This window comes from Micromys minutus, assembly GCF_963924665.1.
Source record: "Micromys minutus genome assembly, chromosome: 30".
Classification (NCBI taxonomy): domain Eukaryota; kingdom Metazoa; phylum Chordata; class Mammalia; order Rodentia; family Muridae; genus Micromys; species Micromys minutus.
The window spans coordinates 13,429,625-13,436,155 of NC_137965.1; the positions used below are offsets into that span (position 1 = coordinate 13,429,625).

General features: G+C 45.4%; 1 protein-coding gene across 1 annotated transcript in view; it reads left to right on the top strand.

The window, feature by feature from the left end:
- The window catches only part of AKAP12 (A-kinase anchoring protein 12), an 81,716-nt gene extending 80,568 nt beyond the window's left edge, over window positions 1-1,148 (top strand). The window contains 1 exon segment of the mRNA XM_080941799.1: window positions 161-1,148. The gene's annotated coding sequence lies outside the window, so the exon portion shown is untranslated.
- The last annotated feature ends 5,383 nt before the right edge of the window (window positions 1,149-6,531 follow it).

The following is a 6,531-nucleotide window of genomic DNA, read 5'->3' on the forward strand; positions in this document are numbered from 1 at the left end:
AAACCTGAGCTGTCTAGCCAACCCCCTTCCTCCTCCTAATACAGTTAGATCCCAATGTCCCATTCCTCCCTGTTCCCGTGGCTCTTGGGCAGTTATAATATTGTCCATTCCATGAGGGAGGAAAGGGAGTTTTTATCTCTTCTCTCTCTTCCTTCTTCAGGTTGCTCACTGTATATTTGTAAGACCAGAATGTGAAGACGGAACAAGATGCTGCTGTTGGGACCTTAAGACCAAGATTTCAGAGCCCTGGAGATCCAGAGAGCAGGGGCCACCCAATGATTTCGACCCCGTAGAGCACCCCGACAATCCTGAGGCTTCATCGGGAGCTAGAACCAGCTAACATTTCCTCGTTTCAAGACTGCCTTTGATTTGCCCCCCTTGACACCACGTATTTCAGATTTAAGGTCCTGTGTTCTCAACCTGGAACCCATGTTGGCAACCCCTATGCCACTCCTCAAACTGGAGCATTCTCCTCTATGTATTTATATGTTTATGTTTTATGTAGTCCTCCTCCTGTACCTATTGTATTTTTTTTTCTAATGTTTAAGCACATGCCTTTTGTACTTTGCAATATTATAATGGGTGTGCAGCCATCTCGAAGCTTTGAGAAGCTCCAAGCCTCAACTGTAACCTGCAGCAAACTGAGAAATAACATTCCTGGCAGGAAGATAACAGCTCTTTTTAAAGTTTACTGATGCTTAGATCTGTGGGCTTGTAGTCCTCTGAAAGTGGTTGTTTTCCTATGCACAGTGAGCTCAGAAATAAAAACCCCATTTTTGAAACATCCAGGATATCCCAGTACCAACCACAACTTTTTTTTTTTCTACCCCTAATCCAGTCCAGGTTGGAAAGAAGTCTCCTTAGTGTCAGATTAAGCCCCATCTCTTAATGCTAGAGACAAGTGTGTGCCTAAGGCCATAAGATCTTTCCTAATGCAGAAGGAACCTGTTGAAGTTTTTGGATTGTACTCTTCATTGCTGGACCGAATTCATATGCAGAATGACGTCAGTCCTGTTCTTTACAGATGGTATTTTGATAGATACTGGAGTTCGTCTGTGTTATATCTGTGCCCCTTCTTTTAAGAACAATGTTGCATTATGTTCTTTTGGATAAATTGTGATTTGACAACTGATTTAAATAAAAATATTTGCTTCACTTATATTCACTGTGTTTTATTAAATACCGAGGGGTCTGGGTCCCATACTTACTGCAAGGTATCCACAAGGAGAAGACACTGAGAGAAACTGAAACTTTCTTACTAGTCACCCCATGAAGAAGTTACTTCGTACTGGTTTGTTACAGAATTAGAAGAAGCCATGAAGGGAATGGGTTTCTTTGAAGGAAACCAGTGTGACCAGGTGTTGGAGCACATAAATGCAATCTCAACCCTTGGAAGGCAGAGGCAAGAAAACTGCTAGGCATTTCAGGCTGGCGAAGAATAGCCAGGACTTTTAAAAAGCAAAAAGACAAAAACAAAAAACCCTGCTAGGCAAGGTGGTGTGCGCCTTTAATCCCAGTATTTTGGAGGAGAGGCAGGTGGTCTAAGGAGAGACAGCTAGAGCTGTTACATAGAGAAATTCTGTCTTGAAAAACCTTTAAAAAATAGAACAGGGGGATCAACTGTTTCTAGACTCTGAGTATGGCATGCAAATGTTGCCCAGATAAACATATATAAAACATCTATATACATAAAGACTTAAAAAATATATCAAGAGGAGAATCAGAAGATGGAGAAATGGCTCCGCTGTTAAAAGTACTTCCTGCTCTTTCGTTTCCATGACCCACACTGGGTGACAACTATCTGTAACTCCAACTTCAAGGGATCTGATCACCACCTTCTGGAATCCACAGGTACTTCCACACATGTACTTATGTACACAGACATAACACATGCACATAAATAATTTTATTCATTGTTTTAGAGAACCAACAAGGTACTGCATGTGTTATGGGAATTGGGAGGGCAAAGAATTAAGTTCTACATTAGTTGGCTGGAGAGATAGCTCAGCAGTTAAGAACACTGGCTGCTCTTCCAGAGGTCCTGAGTTCAATTCCCAGCAACCACATGGTGGCTCACAACCATCTGTCATGGGATCTGATGCCCTCTTCTGGTGTGTCTGAAGACAGTGACCGTGTACTCATACATAAAACAAATCTTTAAAAAAAAAAAGTTCTACATTAGTAACCTGGACACTGAGGCATTGTGGGGTGGGGAGTGGTGATTTGGGAAAAGCCCAATTTGAGATGCCCATGAGAGTTTCTAAATTAGTTGTTTGGTGACTTTGAGCAGACACATGAAACCGAGAAAATTAAGGGAAGAAGGTTTGTTTTCACTTAATTGAAAAGTGATCTGTCCTGGGAGTGGGGGGGGGGGGACAGCAGATGGCAGCTGGTTATACACCATGGGCATTGGAAACTACCTGGTGCTTAGCTAGCTTCTCTTTATTCAGGCTACAGTCCCAATCCATGAGATGATGCTGCCCACACTCAGGGTTGGTCATCCATTGTCCCTCCAGCCTGAACACTCCCTCAAATATAAACCCAAGGTTGTGTCTCCTAGGTAACTCCGGATCCAGTCAAACTGCCAATATTCAGCATTCCGATATCCAAGAGTAAGTCAAATGTAGAAGCCAGCAGCGGGATATATAGGTCTCATAAACAAGAGGATCTGGAATAGAGTAACATTCGGAGCTCTGCTGGAGAAAATAATAGCTTACAAAGATGTCTGCAGCTTTTGAAGGGAAAGGTAAGGGTTACTAGGATTAGCCAAATTCAAGGACTTATACAATGCTACACAAACACTGTACTGCTGAGATGGTATCTCTAATATCGAATCATTGTTCCCGTTATTTTTAGTTTGAGCAGCTGAGATTCAGAGGTGTGGCCCACCATACACCTGGGTCCTTACAAAATTTCTTTATGCTTATCATAGAAACTTTGTCTTGGTGCCATCCCACTCCTCCCTTCTCATTCTTTCAGGTCCCTCCTCTTGCTCCCTTGTGAAACAGTAGCTGTTTTTGTGCAACAATTTCCTCAGAAGAAACAGTCTTACCCTGGAAGCTCAGGAAGTAAATAACTCTGGAGTTTCAAGATGTTCCTGAAACTGACCACACTCAATAGGCTCCTCCCTCCCCAAGCTTATTTAATACTAACTGGAAGGAAAAGTCACGGGGCACCAATGCTGTGAAAAGATGATGTCTCGGGTTTCTGCACCAATGTTAGGGGAAGGATGAAGAGAGAAGAGAGTCGGGGGCAAATGGCCCATGGAGGTGTGGCAAGACCTGGGGGCAAGGAAGATGCCTCTGGGGGTTCCATGTTGGGAATCCTTTCCCCTGAGGGACAAGCCACACAACGGGGTATAGTACAGAATAGAGTTTATTCAGGTCATGGTAGAGTTAAGAGGGTAGTAGAGGCAGAGAGAGAGAGAGGAATAGAGTAGAGGCCGGCCATGAGCACATGGAGGGAGGGGGGGAAGGGAAGGGGAAGAGGAGGGATAGGGGTGGGAGAACAAGAGAGCCAGGAGGCAAGAGAGGCCAAGAGAGAGAGGAGGGGACAAGCAGCCCCTTTTATAGTGTCAGGTCACTGGGGTGGAGCATACCTGGCTACTGCCTGGGTAATTGAGGGGTGGGGTTTACAGAATCCCAGTCTTACCCTGGAAGCTCAAGAAGTAAATAACACCCTAACAACTTCTGGGTGACTCCCAGAGCAGCCAAACTTCCTGGAAGAGGCCCAGACCAACTGAGCTACCTAGAAGAGAGACTCTGGGACCTGTGAAGCTACCTGCAAGTCATGCATTAGGTTCCAGGGTTTACACATTCCGGGGAAATAAAGACTCCGTGATGGAACTGACTTTAAGATCTTTCTGCTCCTGTAAATAACCTCTCACACCATAATCTTTTTTTTTTTTTTAAAGGTTGATTTCTTTCATGTGAATACACTGTAGCTGTCTTCAGACACACCAGAAGAGGGCACCAGATCTCATTACAGATGGTTGTGAGTCACCATGTGGTTGCTGGGGAGAGCAGTCAGTGCTCCTAACCGCTGAGCCATCTCTAGCCCCACACCAGTCACCTTAATTGGATCTGTTGTTGCTAACCTGTCTGGGGTGAGTGGATGCTTACATTTCCCCAGGAATAGTGTCAAATTGTACCTGGCATTAAAGTCAATCTCCAAATCCCACTATGGAGGGTTTGGCTTCTCACAGGAATATACCACCCAACTGAGGCTATTTTGCTTTACTTTTGAATATGCAAAGAGTGACTGGTGGGGTGGCTCAGCATTAAGAGGTTTTCTCTTCCAGGGGACTTGAGTTCAGTTCCCAGCACCTTCGTGAGAGGGAGAAGAGAGGATTTACAATCACCTGTAACTCCAGCTCCAAGGAATGGAATTCTTTTCTGGCCTCCACAAGTTCCACACACATGCACATGAGCTCTCTCTCAACACACAGACACACGCGTGCACACACACACATACAGAGGAATGTAAAGATAGAATGTACTAATATATCACGGTATTTTCTTGTGAAAGCAAGAAAAACACCAGAAGCATTGAGTGAGGGAGGGGCACATGTTACTCAGGGATTTAGCTCTGTCTGCCTGGCTGGCTGTCTCCAGACTTTTGTCTGTTGTAGGCATCTCTGTGTAACTGGAAAGAGAAACATTTTTAATCCATTCTTTTAGATATTTATAGAAAAGCGGTAAAGGATGAGGGATTGGGAAGCCGTACGTCCCAGTGATGGTGAGGAGACCTGAACTTTGGGCAGAGCCTCTGATGCTATGCTTTGTCTGTTTTCAGACAGGGCTTGCGGTGCAGACCAGGCTGTCCTCAAACTCCAAGAGTTCCCCTGTTCTGCCTTGGGAACATTAAGTAGCCTGTGCTACCACACCTAGATTTCATGTTAGCTCATCATCCCCCCACCCTCAGACCATGGTGAGGGGTAGACCAGGCTGCTTCTTGGAAAATTTAGTGCATCTGTTACTTTGCTTTCTCTCTTCCTCCTCCTACCCCATTCCCCTCTCCTTAAGCAAGGTCTCAGTTTACCCCAGGCTAACCCTGAGCTCACTCTGTAGCCCACGGACAGCTGGAACAGCTAATGATCCTCTTACCCCACCCTCCCAGGTGTCTGCCTTTTGTTTCTGTTTCCTGATGGCTTTACTAGTGGTTCTGCCTGGCCTGTAACTCATGGTAATCCTCCTGCCTCTGCTTTCCAAGTGCTATCCTCCTAGGCATGGGCCACTATCCCCACCTCTTGGACTGCATTCTTCCTGAGTGCTCAAAGATTACAAGCCCATCTAGACTGAGAACAGAAAGTTTTGAACAAGCCCCAGAGTCTTCAAACTCCTACAATTCTGAGAACCGGATGGAAGTGAAGAAAGGACAACTACGCCACAGACGGCCAGGACACCGGTGCTGCTCACAGCTTGGTCACCAGCATAGCACCATCTGGGAACGGCTGAGCAATGACTGGGAACCAGGCTGATGTGCTCTCAGCATTTAGGTTCTATCTCTAGCACCACTGTAAGCCAGGTGTGGTGGCACATGCCTGAAATTCCAGCACTCAGCGGTAGGCTGGTGGAATCACAAGTTCAAGGTCAGCCTGAGCTACTTAGGGAGTTGGAGGCCAGCCTAGTGTTAAGTGAGATATCCTCTCCAACCCCCACCATCAACCAAAGAAACCTAAGGGTTCCACCCTACGTAGACTGACCCATATCCTTTCAGGAGTAGGGCTAACAGTCTTTCTGGTCAAACCTTCCAGAGACTTCTGTGTCACAAAAAGTTGAGGGCTTTTGTGGTAATGTAAGGCTTTAAAATATCTCGAAGGGCAGGGCTTGGTGGAGCTAGCTAGCTGCATGCCTTTAATCCCAGTACTTGGGAGCCAGAGGCAAGACAATTTCTGAATTCTAGGCCAGCCTGGTCTACATAATGAGTTCCAGCATAGCCAGGGCTATGTAGAAAACCCCGTGTCAAAACAAATAAACAAAAACAAAACTTTTTAAAATATTGCTTTAAATGCATGGTAAGTAGGTTAACAATTTAAATGATCTTTTAGGAATGAACTTTATGAGGAGAGAGAACATTGGAACCCTGACTGAGCCACGAAGTGGGAAGGCATTAAAAAGGGACAGTCCAGGGGCTGGAGAGATGGCTCAGTGGTTAAGAGCACTGACTGCTCTTCCAGAGGTCCTGAGTTCAATTCCCAGCAACCACATGGTGGCTCACAGCCATCTGTAATGAGATCTGATGCCCCCTTCTGGTGTGCAGGTGTACATGCAGATCCAACAGTCATAAACATTTAATGAATTTTAAAAGGGGGAAGGACTCTAGGTGCCTTACACCCACCCGCCTCCGGTCAAGGCTAGGCCAAGTTCTCAGGGAGCAGGAACGTTCTTAAATAACAGCAGGACATACTGACTGATAGTCACCTGACCCCCTGGTCCCAGATAGAGTTCGAATTCATGTCATAATCTGCCCATGCTTGCTAGCCAAAAGATTCAAAGGTCAATATGCTATGCTTAGCTAATAAGTTTAAAC